The sequence below is a fragment of the Rhyacophila brunnea genome, unplaced genomic scaffold, assembly GCF_057557595.1.
Source record: "Rhyacophila brunnea isolate RB1 unplaced genomic scaffold, BYU_Rbru_1.0 scaffold_104, whole genome shotgun sequence".
NCBI classification, from domain to species: domain Eukaryota; kingdom Metazoa; phylum Arthropoda; class Insecta; order Trichoptera; family Rhyacophilidae; genus Rhyacophila; species Rhyacophila brunnea.
The window spans coordinates 281,698-299,473 of record NW_028232757.1 but is presented as its reverse complement, the minus strand read 5'-3'; the positions used below and the strand labels follow the sequence as shown (position 1 = coordinate 299,473).

The following is a 17,776-nucleotide window of genomic DNA, read 5'->3' as shown; positions in this document are numbered from 1 at the left end:
ATAATAACAGAGTTTTTATTATATTAAGAGTGTATTTTTGTAATAAGTAGGAATATATAAAATATCCGAATAAATTTATATCCTCAGTTAAAAAATTATATGCTTTCAGTGCATATAAAAAGGCGATCTTTTTTAATATTATTGAAATTTTATTAGACTAAATCTATCTTTATAAATACTTTGAAAGTGATATTTAACCATGTTTTATTTAAATCCTTTTTATTGACCAATATATACATTATTTGAATTTTTATATCAGAAATTATTATAGTTTTTTCAAACAGAACTTCAATTTTTTACTCATAAAAAAATAAAAAAGTAATTCACCCTTTAAGATTATAGCAAGTTAGAATAAATAATAATTTTTATATTCCCTATAATTAAATTTATTTATTTTAGCACTAATTATTCGTTATAATTTTAGTTTTTTCCCTCAAACACAACTTGCTTGATCTCTCGTGCGCACAGCTAATAGTACCTTTAGGTATTTTCTCTTCTCTGAGTCATCTTCAATGCCTCTACTCCGTTCAACACTTATTAATTCAAGGGCTTTTCTCAATCCTAAAATTTGTATATATGCCTCAATGTGGTCAGTTATTTTTAGTTCTTTCAGATACCTTTTATGATATTGTGTTCCACACCGTCCCAAGTTACCTATAATTATAATAAATAACAAAATAAGGGACTAAAGTATTTAATTAATGATTTCAAAAAAAAATTTGATAATAATGTTCGAGAAAAATAGATAGGTATTTTAAATTATTGATAAAAGTGTATGACTATAGAGTTATTTACGAAAATAAATTGTAAGTTTATGCCTTGAAGATTAATAAAGGTTTATGTAAAAATAAAAAATTTTGAAAATCAAGTATGAATCCTGCATCAAAAACGATAATTTCCTTATTCATACAAAATTTTAAAGTAAGCTATATTCATCCTTTAAAAAATATAATTAATTTTAAAAAACTTACCAATTAAAAAAAGTAAATTGAACATCATAATCAAATAACAGCAGGGGGAAAGTATAAAAGCTCTAAATCTGTTTAGTTTTTATGAATAGAAAAAAAAACTTCAACATCCTAAATTTTTTTTATTTTCATTTATAAAGTATTCACACGTATTCTCTAAGCTTTTAATTATATCTATAAAAAAAATATATTTATAAAATATGTATTGAATTTATTTCTATTTGATTTATCGTCTTTTTTAGTGTTCTGGTGTGTAAGTAAGTTTACTATAAAGATTTAAAAAGATAATATGATAAAACTCCATCGGTACCAAAGTTTTAATTATAACAATAATTTCAAGGCAATGATATTTTTTTATCAACAATATAGATTTTTAGCTGTAATCATTAAAATTTTTAGAACAAAATTCTTTTAAGAGCAAAAAACGTGGAAATGAGTTTTTGGACTACAATAAAAAATACTATAAATCAAATAATGTATAATTTAAATAGTTTGACCGACTTTTTGACCATATTAATATATATTCAGCTCTTAAGAATTTTTATTGTTAAATGGCCATAAAACAAAAAAATGTTTTAAATTTCTAAAACAAATGAAGAAATTATATATAAATCTATGGTTATATATAGGTGTAATTAACTTTAAAGGTAAAGGAATATGTCATACAATCAAAGAGCTATCAATTAAGGTAAATATTTTAAGCGTGCTAATAATGTTTCTATGTATGCAAAGTTAAAATTTGGAGGTCAATAATGAAAAAAAAAACAAAAATTTACTGTTGTATCTTGCAAAAATATCGAAGATAATGCACATATTAAGCAAATAACATAATTATATACTTGGTGGGAAGTATTTTATTGCTAGTAATGAAATTGAATATTTTAAATCAACAGTTTTACATTTGATTTAATATATCAATTATTTATAATATAATAGCATTTTCTTATAAAAAAAATACAAATTACGCTTTAAAATATATAAACCAAACCTAATTCTTTTCTATAAACTTTTAAACGTGGGAATATAATAGAAAATGATGATATAATAAGAAAAATATGAATTAAAAGAAGCTTAAAAGAATTAAAAACCATTTTATTCTAGGTATATAATTTTTTTATGTTTTTTTTTACTTTGCTTTAAAGCATCATTAAATTGAAAAAAAAATTACAATAAACGAAACCAATACTATTTTGGCCTATATTAAAAATTTTGATCACTTATGTTATATATTTATTTGTGTTGGGTAAGTTAATAAAATTTCTCTTCGATACATAGTTTTGTTTTTTTTAAATAGCCTGGTTTTATGAAATAAACCAATAATTATTGATTTATAATAGATTGAAAAATTTAATAATTTAGCTTTATAAATTTCAATTTTTTAAACCTTTTACAGGGAGAATACGCACATATTAGTATTTTTAAAATACGTGCCCCTTTAGAACAACCATATTTGTATAGAAAAAAATAAAAGCACGATATTTTATAATATTATTTTTTCTCTTTGTTTTTCCCGCTAATTATTAATATACTTAAAAATACACAGTGATAGTGCCTCATTGTTATATTAAAGCCTTTTCGGAAATAAAATTAAACAATTAAAACACATAATTATGCTATATACAAAAAATAATATGTTTTGACGGATATATTTACTATATAATGAAAATCATGTATTATTTTTTTTTTTTGACAGTTGTCATAATAAGCTTTAAGCTCGGTCAAAACAGAATAACTTTCGTTCTTCAATTGATAAATGGCCAAGAAATATAAAAAACACATATTTAATCTGATAAATATATGAAATCCTAGACATAATGCTCTAATATGCTAGATTTATTATTTTAATATATTGAGCTTTGACCTAGAAAAAATGTTGAAATACCATATTTTAGAAATTGATCGTATTCGATCCCTTCCTAAAAATTTGAGATGACAGAAGTTTATGCCTTACTATATAGTGAATGAAAATATATATAAGAAATTTAATTAAATTTATAAAAACTTGAATTCATCCAATATAATAATTCGAAATCATATAATAAATTCAGCTAGAATTCGCATGCGCATTTGAAAATTTATCTAAGTCTAAAAAATATTATATATTTAATAGCTTAATTTTGCACAATTTAAAAAAATACCTTTGCCTTTTTTATATTTATTTAATTATTTTATATAAATTTTGAATTGGCTTTTAATAATGAATTATTAAGCGATTTATTTTTTATCAGTCAAACAAAACCTTCGAATGTTTTATAGTGCATATTTGTTTGGTGCCTCTTTCAATATATTTGCTTCATGATCATCCTCTATAAATTATTCCAGTCGAGAGCCCTTAATTTAAGTTGTTTTCTTATCTTATGTTCGTGTGTATGCTTAAATTGGATAGCCAACTCCTTAAGATACGCATTGAGAATATAAACATAAGATTAATAAATTTCGAGTACATCGAATCTTATGCTTCTACTTAATGTAAATACACGAACCCTTTAATATACAATTTATAGACAATAAAAACAAATGATTAGTTATTTTTGGATTCAAGAATCATACACATGAAAATAGGCTATATTATATTTGGTTAGCGAATCATAAAACAAAATTTATGATGCTATTTTTATATATTTTCGGACCTTTGGATAAAAAAATTCGATAATTTATTTGAATATCTATTTAAATACAAAACTCTATATTGGGATATTCGGAAAGACACTTGAACTCATCTCATTTGAGAAAAGAAGAGGAGTTGATGAAGATAGATAAGGGGAAGGTGTCAAAAGATGTATCAAGGTGTTCTGTAATGTTCCCAATGGGCTTACTACGTCACAATAGATAGAATTGATAAAAAGAAAATTAACCCATTTATAAAAAATACCGATTAGGAGATATAGGGTTACTGAAATTGGAACCAGATTATTTTAAAAAATTGGATGATGACATATGAATTTATTTATTAAAAACAACATAATTCACTAATTATCAGATAAGATAGATTGAATTTTAAAATAATGTATTTGGACGTGAATTAGAAAACATAGAGTTGGAATCCAAAGAATCTACTGTAGCTTTAAAAATTCATGATCACTATAAGATTTAACATCACGTAGAAAATCTGGTATATAGAATTTTTAAAATGAAAAAGCGGTGAGTTAGCCTTGATCAATGAGCATTTTAAAGCAAAATACAACCTTAAAAAGTGGATATTATCATACTATGTCAAAAACAAAAAGAGAGTTTGTTGTGTAATATGAAATCAAAAATGAGCACTAATAAGAATTTAACGCTAATTATTGAAAGCTATTCAAAGTGACAGCAGTATGGGAATATGATACCATCGCAGGTTGCCAGATATCTGCTTTATTACAGTTAGTGTCATATTTTTTTAGGGAAAAATCATTTTTCGCACACTGTAATGAATCTTTTAAAATAGTTCGTCACCTGGAAAAAAGATATATAAAACTTTATTGCACAATCACACAAGAAGGCACAATGTGATAGCTAGATGCCTTTTCTTGATGCTACCACGAAAATACAGCTTTAAAAAAGCAAAGAAAATCCCTGTCACACAGTATAAGAGATTACGGAAAATGAATATGTTGAGATAAAGGTAGATACGAGAATTAATACTGTCATTAAATTTCTTGTGACAGGCTTGATTATTTGTATAAGTCAAAAATAAAAAATGTTTTACCATGATAGAAATAGTCCTTACAAGTATAGATAATATAAACATTGTCGAAAACGAGAAACTAAGAAAATATGATTTACTAGCATCAGAATTGTCATTAATTTACAAGTATAAGACAAAAATTTTCTATTATATCGTAACATGGGATAAAGTGGTAACACAATACCATAAAAGGTATTTGAAAGGGCACAAAGTCACAAACAAATCAGGGTACATATTCAAACTATAGGATTGAGGAAAGCCCTAAAGCCAAAAATCTTTAAAAGAGAATAGGTATTGAAGAAGATATAAAAGAAGAAGGAATGGCCCATAGTATAGATGTTATACGCTCATGGGAAATCAATCACGCTATGCTTGAAAAAAAAACATAATTTAAGCATAAATAAAGCTATTTTTTGATATCTGCATATAAATTACCAAGTATAGGATTTTCTGCTGTCGAAGCTTTTGATCAGCAACATACAGAAATAATTGGGCTATTCCTCAAATTAAGAACCAATAAAATTTAAATTGTCAAAGTTTAAAATGTTTTGACAAAGTTACAGTCAAATTTTTATTTCTTGGTTTAAATTGTATTAGTTTTATATCTAATATTTGAAGATAAAATTACATTGTGGTGGAAACAAATATTTTCTTGCCATAATAAGTAAATGAATAATAAAAAAATCAATTTATATTAAATCGATGCTCTTATAATTTATGAAATGGCATAAATTTTAAAGAAAGTTAAAACGAATAATGTCTAAATACAAATTGTTCTGATCTAATTAAAGACAAGGATGGTTGAATTTATTGATTAGCAAATAATAGTATGCAGGAATTTTGTGTATATACAATAAATTAATATTTTTATTTATTCATGGGTTAATTTTTTTATTATCTATTTTATCTATTTAGACGTGGTCAGCATATTGGGAATATTGCACACACCTTGATCCATCTTTTGACAACGACCCCTGATCTATCTTCATCAACTGCTCTTCTTATCTTAAATAAGATGAGTTTAAGTGTCTTGCGGAGTGTGAGTGCTTCCATGTATACTTCTACTTCATATGGGATTTATAACTCCTTAACAATAGATTAATATATTTAGAAATTGATATATACTGTTAAATAGAAATTAGTTCAATAAAAACTAGATCATCTCATATAAAAATTTTTTAATAAGCATTCCAAGTATAGAATTTCAATGTATTGATAATAAAATTTTAAAAATTTTTTCATCAACCATAACCATGTCAGTTAATTTAAAAAATAATAATTATAAATATTAGCTTTTAACTTAAAAATCGAATTTAAAAAATTATTTTCAAGTATTTTTTTTAATTAGTAGATGAATTCACAATGTTTCAAATAGTTTTTTAACCACCTCGACAAAAAATTTAGCATCTTGATAGACTTCGGATTCCTCAACGTTATATTCCATAGCGTTTCTAAATATAGTATTAAGATCATTTCTCACGTTATTTATCCGATAATTATTATTGTTCAGTTTCTTTTTTATGCAATTAATAGATATGGGGTGTTTAATAGAAGCGTAGTAGTCAGGGTAATGATTCTTGGGGGGTAAATCCATGAATATCTTGATTCGTTGTCTTTTACCATCCTTTAAATCCATCAAATATTGGATAATATATTCTTTTTTCGCTTTAATTTCAGCGGTGTTTGACATTTTTAATTTTTTTGGGGTGTCTACTAGAGGACATATTTTATTTTTTATGTTTTCAGCGAATACTTCGTTAATTCCGAAATCATTTTCCAAGTCTAGACTGTCGAAAGATTCTTTGTGTTGGTTTTCTTTGTCTATTTTTCTAAAAAAATTTAGTTCTTTTTTTGTTCTTGCCAGAATTATATTTATTTCATCGTTCTCGTTAGCCTCGATGCTTGTTATTTGATTTGGATAAATTTTGTTAATTTGATCTTCTTTATCATCGAAATCGTTTTCAAGATTTAGTGTTTTTACTTCTTCTTGTACTTCAATTTGATTTTTAATTTTGTCTTTTAATTCAATGTCATCTTCTTTAAATTCATTTTCACTATTTGATTTTAATGATATTAGTTCCTTTTCGTCTTTATAATCATATTTTTTATCTGATTTTCCCACCTGAATAATTTTGGTATCTTGGTCAAGTTTCACCAGCGTCTTTCTCATCATATACTCTTCAATAGAGTTAGACGCAACCAGTCGTAAAATCCTAACCTCTTTTTTTTGGCTGATCCTTAGAACTCTATCTTGAGCTTGGAGATCAGCATGTGGATTCCAATCGGTATCGAAGATAATAACGGTATCTGCTGAATTCATGTCTATGCCAATGGCACCTGCGCGTGTTGACAAAAGAAAAATAAAGTAATCGCATTCTTGGTTAAATATTTCGACCAGTTCGTTTCTTTCTTCGGCTCTTTTATTTGAATCGAGTCTGAGATACTTGTAGTCTTGCATTGTTAAAAAGTCTTCCATTATGTTCATAATTTCAGTCATTTCGAAAAAAATAAGTATTCTGTGACTTGTTGCTTTTAGTTTCGGGAGTATTCTGTTTAGAAGCTCAAATTTTCCGCTTAATGTGTACAATAAAATGTTGTTTATACCTTGTGGGTTTATTTTTTGCTCCATTTGTTCGAATATGAAGGGATGGTTGCATGCTTTTCGGAGTTGCATTACACCGTTTACAACTTCAGAAACATTTAAATTCTCTTCGGATATAAGTCTTTTCTTACCTTTGTCATAGCCTGTTGAGATAGCAGTTTGTTTATTTGATTTATTAACTTTTGTATCTTCTTTCATGTGCTCATTTTGTGACATAGAACTTGGCCTAGCTTTTCGCTTTATTTCATCGTATATTAGTCTTTGAACTTTACTCATTTTAACTTTAATAACTCTTTCAATTTTTTCTGGTAATTCGGATGCCACATCTTTTTTAAGCCTTCTGAGCAAAAAAGGGCGCAAAATAGCATCTAGTTTTTGAATAATCAAGAGTTTTTCGCTCTCATCCAATTCAATTTTCTCATTTCCCAAACCAAGCGGGCCATTAAACCAATCCTCAAACGACCCAAGCGAATTAAAAACATGTGGCACAATAAAATTAAGGATAGACCACAACTCAGACAGAGAATTTTGTACCGGGGTGGATGTTAAAACAAGTCTATACCTAGTTTTATACTTCGAATTAAATATTAAGCCAAGCTTTGATTCCCTACTTTTTAGTTGAGAGCCTTCATTGACAATCAAGTATGTCCATTCGATTTTTTGTAGGAATCCTTTGTCTTTAATGATATATTCATAGGTCGTTATAACTATATTTGGATTTGTATCTTTGATTAAGCCATGTAAGATTTTTCTTGCATCAGGAGTGCCTCTGTATTCGATAAAAGTTAAATTTGGATTCCATTTGGCCAGTTCTGCAGTCCAACCAGAAAGTGTTATAAGTGGGACTACTACAAGGTATGGTCCTTTAAAACCCTTTGATTCTTGTAAATATGAAAGGAAACCTATTATTTGTATTGATTTTCCCAAACCCATTTCATCGGCTAATATTCCATTTAGTTTGTTGTTGTGGAGGTTTATTAACCATTCCACCCCCTTTCTTTGGTAATCCTTTAATGGTAATTGTAGATTGGAAGGCTGATGGTGCATTCTTTCATACTCCCCAACAAAAAAGCATTGATCATTTAAATTATTATTATTGATTTTAGCACTACTACTGCCAATATCCATGCCATTAATCTTTACCTCAATATTATCATTAGTGTTATTTAAGGTATTATTATTCCTTATAGCATCAACATTATCACAATTGTAATCATTGTGTATTTGAATACGCCTAGATATTTCTTTAACACATTCCTCCGACTTCTTAAAAATAAGCTGCATTCTATTCTCTTTGACCTCCCTAACATATTTCAAGTACCCCTGTTCATCGGTACTTTTCAATAGACGTATCTTATCCCTTACAATCTTCTCCTTCCTTTTGGCTTCTTCCCTCTCCAAACCCAAATTGAATCCAGAAACACTTCGGTACAAAGTATCCATCCTTTCATTAAACAAAACATCCAAATTAACAAAAAGATTCTTATGGGTACTAACCACTTCCTTACAGAAATCAAGCCTTACCTGTCTTGTCTTGCGCATCTGCTCAACAACAAACGATTTCTCCATCTCTTCTATCAACATAATATCTTCAAGACTCGTAAGTGGCTCTGTTACATATTCAGCCGAATTGAAATACTGATCAACCATCAAACTATCTTGTAAAGCTAAAACTACTCTTTCTCTCATTATTTTTTGCTTCTCGTATAAGTACATCTTTTTTAAAACTAATAAATCATCCAACAATGTCGTGTTCTCGTAATTATTTTCTTCAAGTACACGTGTCAATATATTTATTCGACTCTTTATCGTAAAATCACTCGATGTGGCCATCTGCGTTTGCAATATATCGGCATATTTATTTAGTATTTGTTCTGCTTTGTTGTCACGTATCATGTTTAAAATTCGGTATTGATCATGTGCAAATATATTGTTGTCGGTTCTGTCGGGTAAATATTTAGAAAATAATTTTGGTTTTGATGATTGCTGTGGAATTGTTCCGAAATTATCTTGTGTCATAAAGGGGTGTTTCTTTTTTTTTGAATTTATCATAATCTCTTAAAATCTATAAAAAGAATTTTTTTTCATTTTAAAAAAAGAGGAAAGAAATTGCATCTAATTATTAAAATTAGTGGATGAAATCGCCTCTAATATTTAAAGAGAGGGAAAGAAATTTCCAATAATATATCCAAGAAGAAATAATAAATTGTCGATAATCTATAAAGAGAGTATTTTTTTTATTTCTAAAATGAGAGGAAAGAAATTATCTCTAATCTATAAAAGGCGTGGAAAGAAATCATCTCTAATTAAAAATAAGTCAAAAAGAAATTGATCTAACATATAAAAAGCGTGGAAAGAAATTGCCTCAAATTATTAAAAAGTGAAAGTAAAAATTGCTTCTAATATATAAAAGGTAAGAAAAGTAATTTCCTCTTATCTATTAAAGGTGAGGAAAGAAACTGCCTCTAAAGATTAAAATTAGTGGAACGTAATCGCTTTAATTATTAAAATTAATAAAAGGAAATCGCCTCTAATATAAAAAGGGTGAAAAGAAATCACCAATACCATATATTAAGAGAATAAAAAAGCCTCTCTTATATAAAAAGTAAGAAAGAAATTATCTCTAAATTATAATAAGTGAAAAAATAAATTGATCCAATGCATAAAAAGGGTGAAAAGAAATAACCAATACTATATATTAAGAGAATAAAAAAGCCTCTCTTATATAAAAAGTAAGAAAGAAATTATCTCTAAATTATAATAAGTGAAAAAATAAATTGATCCAATGCATAAAAAGGGTGAAAAGAAATAACCAATACTATATATTAAGAGAATAAAAAAGCCTCTCTTATATAAAAAGTGAGAAAGAAATTATCTCTAAATATTAATAAGTGAAGAAAGAAATTGATCCAATGCATAAAAAGGGTGAAAAGAAATAACCAATACTATATATTAAGAGAATAAAAAAGCCTCTCTTATATAAAAAGTGAGAAAGAAATTATCTCTAAATATTAATAAGTGAAGAAAGAAATTGATCCAATGCATAAAAAGGGTGAAAAGAAATAACCAATACTATATATTAAGAGAATAAAAAAGCCTCTCTTATATATAAGTGAGAAAGAAATTATCTCTAATGTATAAAAGGGTGAAAAGAAATCACCAATACCATATATTAAGAGAATAAAAAAACCTCTCTTATATAAAAAGCGAGAAAGAAATTATCTCTAAATTATAAAAGGGTGAAAAGAAATCGCCTCTATTATAAAAAAGGAGAGATAAGAAAGGCCTCTAATACATTAACGGGTAAATATATTTCTCGTAACTAAATTAGCATCAAAAGATTAAAATTTATTTTTAACCAATAAAAGGATAGAATAAATTTTCCATCGGATTTGAACAAAAATTAGAACACACGCTCAAATTTATCTTAAATTATCTGTAAATCTAATCTTTTCGTTGATTTTTTAATATGATAAAAAAAATCTCTTTATTTTAAACAATAAAAAAAATATTGGAAACAGTGCTAAAATTAAATTGGTCAAAGTGTATAATTTGTAAATTTAAAGAATTATCCAATATGGTATTGGTAATTTATTGCATTTTTGAAACAAAGGTTTTGGGCACTTTAGTTACATACATTCGATTATATGATAATATTCATTAAATTACGCGCATTTTATATATATAATTCAAACATTTATTTCACAAAATTAAATTCTTATTTCAAAATAATTTTTTTGGCTTTTATTTCCATATATTTTAGTTTATTTCGTTCTTATAAAAAAAATCTTTTTCTGTGCCTGTAACCCTTTATTCTTGCGATAATTTTTGTATTTCAAAATATTGATGTTTCTAAGTTTATTGCAGGGTTTTTGCATACTTCAGAGCTATATCTATTAAGTCTTTTAAAAAATATTTTCCTGATATTTCTATTGTATTAATTTCTAAAAATATGTAATTTTATACGTTTAAAATATTTTATTTGTTTTTTTTCATCAATGCATGCATTATATACATTTAATAAAAACAGATGTTTTGACGAATTCTCGCTTATTATGATATGGTATCTACTCACAAAAAAATGTGATATATATACATTCAATATAAATATTCGTATAATTATACATATTTAATTAGTATATATATCATTTTAAAACATTAAAAACACTTCATTCATATCGTTAGCGACTACATATAGGGTTTTAAGAAATTGGCATTTTAAATAAAAATATAGTCATCGTATAGTAGGCAGAATTAGAACATAAAATGCTTAATATAAAACACTTAGAGAAATAATTTAAATTATTAAAAGAAATTATTTTCCCTAGATGCAAAGTGAAAATAAGCACATACCAAATAAAGTCGTAAAGCATGGTCTGAACTAAAACGACAGAACTAGCAAATTTAAAGATTTGGTAATCAGATTTTTGCTTAGTGACTATAACTGAGGAGCTTATCGGCTAGGAGTTCGTTATTAAACCTAGCAGAGGACTTAAATTTATTTTGTAAAATCAAAGTTCTTGATTAAACATAGTGGAGAACTTAAAGTTATTTTGTAATGATAAGTTCTTTTTATTTGATCTATTGTATAAAATTGGCGTGTTTATTTCTCTTAAATAGATTTAAAAAATAAAAATCATGGGTAAAATCTTCGAAATTTATAAAATTTAGCGCTTATAATCCTAAACTTTAAAAAATACACTCCATTAGAACCTAATAAATTTGATTTAGAAAACATTCTAAGTATGTGAAACACCAATAAAGCTACTGTTTTACTCTTTTCTGAGATGCCAGTAGAAAAAAATAGATTATGACGTGATCATAAATGTTAGACAACAAATCAGTTCAATGTTTGCAAAAAAAGCATTTAAACAAGTTGCAACTTATTAGAGTCACAAAAATAGTGATTATATACTTTTTAAAGAATTATGCATTGTAACATTCATTCAAATTTACTATATGTTTTTAACAAATAAACCAGCTGTTTATGTGATAAAAAAGGTTATGCCCTTACATGTGAATTGATCATCTATTAGTCTGCATTTATATTCGTTTAAAAGAATTATTGATATAAATTTGTATGTATGGAGAGGGTATAAATCACAAACATTGAACGTCTTTATTACAAAAGCAGCTATAGCAAGTTCATTTAAAATATTAGATCATCTGTTAAATTACATGTTATATTGGGTGAACAGAATAGGGAATACTGCATAATTGTTGCATGCCGATAAAGATTTATAAAAATTACTATGAATAACGGCCATCCATGTTAAAAAAAGATTAGAATACTTAGTTCTTTAATTAAAAACCAAGATAATCAATATCATTTAATAATTATTTTTATTTTAAACTTTCTGCGTTGCAAATATATCAAAGAAATATAGTATAAATCGATCAAATTTTCATCTTTATAATAGTAAAAAATTCAAGATTTACGTGTATTGAATGGTAAAACTGTTAGTATTTTCTGATATATTTTTTGTTTTGGGATCTGCATGCAATTCTAAAATCTGTATGATAGATTTTAAAACCAAGATTCAGCTTCAAAAAAATTTAAAAAGAAAAATTATTTCATCATAGAAAATTTTAGCTAAAGCTGATTTCTATAGAAATTATATAAACAGTAACTATATTCAAAAACATAGGTACATCGCATTACGAATACGATTTTCCTTAAAAACTTGAAAATCATCATTTAAATAAATTTTGCAAACAGGAGTCTTTAGAAATTATTAAAAGAGTAGCTTCGTTTTTATAACAAAATAACATCACATTACGAATACTCTTAAAAAACTTATAAATCATCATGATAAAGCTAATTTTTTTTAAGTATTCATCGAGCAGTAAATATAATTTTAGAATATTATCGAATAAATTTATAAATAATAATAATTTTATGTTTTTTTTCAAAAAAATTTACACACCATTTAGAACGAACAAGATAATGATATTGAGCAATCAGCATATCGATTTATTTATTTAGGGCTAAATTATTGGTTATAATTTTAGTTTTTGTTCTCAAGCACAACTGTCATGATCTCTCGTGCTCAAAGCGTATTATTACTTTTGGCTATTTTTTAATCTCTTATAAATATTCTTCAATACCCCTCACTCTACAAGACATATATATTCAAGGGTTTTATTTAATCCCAAGGTTTGTGTATATAACTACAAAATTCTATAAGAGTTATTTATTATTGGCATTGATAAATTCATACCATCAATCAGACCACAATTTTTTTCAGCAAATTCCTTTCAATTATATTAATATTGAATTTAAAATTTTTCATTGTTTACAGTATATTTTTTTTCAAATATATTATATGCGAATTATATTAGAATTGTATTCAAGACATAGATCACAATAATTTTTTTTAAATATCTTAAAGCAATTAATTTGAGATGTACATGAAAATGTGAACTATATAAATTTTAAACTTATAATTTTAGATAATCATATAAACTCTCTTATATTGTATGTATAATTTATTGATAAGACTTTATTTATTTATGGGTTGAGTTTCTTTTTATCATTCTATCTATTAAGACGTAGTCAGCCCATTGGGAACATTGCACAAATCCTTGATGCATCTTTTGACACCTTCACCTGATCTATCTTCATCAACTGCTCTTCTTTTCTCAAATTAGACGAGTTCGAGTGTCTTGCGGAGTTCGAGAGCTTGCATGTATGCTTCTATTTCTTTCGGGATTTTTAACTCCTTAACATATTTTTTATGATATTTTGTGACCACCCCATCACAAATCATCACATATGGTATTATTTATTGGTAAGAAATTCAATAATTATATATAAAAATTTAGACAATTGTTTTCGAAGCGTTAAAATTTGTTCTATATCAGCACTAGTAATACGACTACAAAATATGCTTCAATAATTCGTCTTTTAACTCTCGATAGCTCAGTTGGTAGAGCATATGACTGTAGATCGTGTTGTCGGCGGTTCGAATCCGTCTCGAGAGATAACTTTTAATTCAATTAAAGGTCATGAATTAACGGTAATTTAGAAGATACCAACTCAGTAATTGAAGTTTGAAGTTTTTGTAACCAACTAGTTTATATAGAAAATGTTACAATCAATAATTTGTTCAACTTACACCAACCCCTGAAAAGCGAGAGAAAATTAAAATATATTTTTTTATTGGGACATGAAAAGGATTTTCGGGTAATAGATGTAGAGAAAATTTAAAAAATAGAACCAATATTTCAATAATTACGCTTGGTGAATGAATATTATCACAGCTACATTTATTCACAATATATTAGAAACCCCATCTTATAGCTATTTGTAACAAAATGATACCATATTGATAAAATAAATAAATTTGTGTTAATATTTCATAAGATGCTTTTTCTAGCTTTAAAATAATATTTGTCAGATAAAATTAAAAACTATGACCGTAATTAATTAGAATAAGATGCTTTTTCTAGCTTTAAAATAATATTTGTCAGATAAAATTAAAAACTATGACCGTAATTAATTAGATATATGATTTAATTTGTTACAATGTTAAATAATGTCAGAAACGTCTCGAATCAGAATTATATTTGGTTTTAATTTTTTTAAATAGCTCTATATCATTTTTTCTTGAATTTTAAACTGATTGGTTTCGCATGTACATATATTATATACACCTTTAGCTATCTCTTATATACTTACATCTTTTACTACGCCTATCCCCTTTTTAAAACCAGTATCAAAATAAAATCTGTTTAATAAATATTTTTTTTTCTTTAAAATGTAATAATAATTCAATAAAAAAATGTTTAGAATAAAAAACATCAAAATCACCAGTCTTGTATTTAAAATTCTTTAATTCTTCAAAGTTTAATTTGCTGATTTCATGGGAAATACAATGGGAAAATCTATTTCAATTTTTATTATAAAATTTAATGAATTAAAAGTGCTTTAAAAAACATGAAATATGAATTTAAATATATTTTATTCAAGATTCACATCAAATTACAAATTTATTTGTTATATTATTAAAGATTGTTCTTAGGTAATTTAAGTAATTAATAAGTATTGGCGCAACACAAATACATTACTAATAAAAGTATCGAATGCCAAATATAAATCTTGAGATCATTTATTATGAAGCAAAAAAATATTTTTAAAATAAAATGCTTGTATTGTTTAATGACCACCCAAACAGTAAATATATATTTTAAAACTACCGTAAAATCTTTTTTTTATGGTCTGAGGGAAATCATTATATTTTTTTATTTCGGAAGCATAAAATGGAAATAAATTTATTTTTCGGGCTTGAATTGAATATTTTTAACTATATAAGAATGCAATAGATTCTAAAAATGTCGGAAAAATTATACCCGATATGTTATAGATGTTAAAACAACCTTCTGAATGCGTTCTTGTATATATACCTTGAAAAAAAAGTCAAAATCTTTTATTTTTTTTCATTCGTGGCATAAGAAATATTTTTAGTATTTATTTTATCTTAAAGTTTTTAATATAATATAAAATATAAAAATGCAAATTTCCTTTTAAAAGCCATTTAATAAGAATTTATTTTTGATTCTGTATTTATAGATATGGTTTTGTTAGTGTTAATTTTTTTTAATTTTGTAGATCTTTGGCTCCATTGCCCTTTCTAAAAGTAGCCGTCTTATATAATAACATCTATTCGGGTCATATTAAACCAGATTGTTAGTTTTTAATATTTATTAAGTATTAAATGGACACATAAGGCTAGATGTGAAAAAAATTAAATCCTAATTACACATATTTTTTTAGATAATTATATATATACATATATAATTCCCCTATTTATACTATCTATTACTTTTTATTCCAAAAATATTTATATCTGGAAAGTGGAGGAAGACCGAGACATAATTTAGTATTTGTTTCAAATAAAACCCGCAACAAATCACCATTTTTTACATGGTCAACCTTTTGTAGTGATTTAATTTTTATATTTTATATTCATGTTAAGAACAAATAGACATCTCACGAAGTAGAAATACGATTTTTATATGTATATTAGAACAATATAAAATATAAACTTACATCGTTTTTGATCATACTTTTGCTGGAAATTGTTTTTTAATTATTATATATGAATTATTACTTTTTTTTCATAGATAGTTTATCCAGTGAAAACCCCAGATTTTATTTTTAGTTTCAAGCAACATTTTGATCAAATAACTAAATTGTATTTACAGTTGTGGTTATGTTTCGGATGACTTTAAACACTATGAATTCTTTTTAAATAGTATCATGACTCAAATGATACTATCCAATAATACCATAAGTAACATTTTGATTAAGTAACTGAATTGTATTTACAGTTGTGGTTATGTTTCGGATAAATTTAAACACTATGAATTCTTTTTAGATGGTATCATACCTCAAATGATACTGTTTAATAATCACATAAGATGGAATTCGACGTGTAAAAAATGATCGAAAAAAATAAGTCTGATACTTATTGAATCCCCCAAAATCAGATCATTTATAGGCTATATATGAGGGGGGAAACTCACATATATAACCTTCATGAACCCAAAAAAAATGAAATTTTACAAAAATCTGCTTCTCTTAATATTAAAAATCAATTGTAGACAAATGAATAGGGCGAAAATAGTTGCGAGAACGTTAATTATTCCGATTATATGAAATGGCTTGCTCTAAAATAATTTAAATAAAAAATATACACCAAATTACTTCCAAATTAAATCATATGAAACAGAACAGCCAAAATAGTCTTGATAATTTAATAAATCTATTCTAGTAATTAGGATATATAAATGATCACATATTTTAAATCAAGAATGTTATTGTTTTTATTGTGTATAAAAGAATCTTTAATTATGTTTTTTCTTGCAATAAGAGAATGCAAGGAATCAGAAGATGAGGAATACTTTATTTTGATGGATAATAACGAAATAAAAAGGGTAAAGGATTTAAGGCATACAAATAAGCAGACTAAAGAGATTCTTATTAGAGATGAGGAAATGAAAAATGCGTGGGATCGTCATCAACAATATAATCATTTCTATTTAAGACCATAAATAAATTATGGCGTGAATTATTTTTTGAATTATAATTTATTATAAATAAGCTGGTTTTTTTAGTTATCTAGTAATAGAAACAAAATGAGCTTCAAATCAGAAATTTAAAAAATACTTATATTTATTTTTGATTTATTTAAGGGTTATTTTAAAACTTCCGGATGCATTAATATTGATTTAAATATTATTTTTTGATTTAATCGAAGCTATTCAAAGAATGTAGTACGAAAAAATCACCTACTTTTATTGATAATCATGTCATTTTTATTATATTTAAAGAGATGTATATTTTGAATATCATAAGAGTTGTATAAAATAGACGCAAAAAATACGCACTGAGGAAATTTAATTTAATTTTGTAAGAAATATATTTGGGAAATCGGCTGATCAATTCCAAAAAATCGTCAATAATTTAAAAACAAAACTCTTTTTAAATATGCGATCAATATTTTCTAAATTACGGGCAAAAAAGGTTTAAACTTC

The 17,776-nt window shown here is 25.6% G+C and overlaps 1 non-coding gene across 1 annotated transcript; it reads left to right on the top strand.

The window, feature by feature from the left end:
- The first annotated feature begins 14,148 nt into the window (after positions 1-14,148).
- On the top strand, positions 14,149-14,221 carry TRNAY-GUA (transfer RNA tyrosine (anticodon GUA)). The gene has a single exon. It is a non-coding gene; the product is annotated as a tRNA-Tyr (tRNA).
- Positions 14,222-17,776: the final 3,555 nt, after the last annotated feature.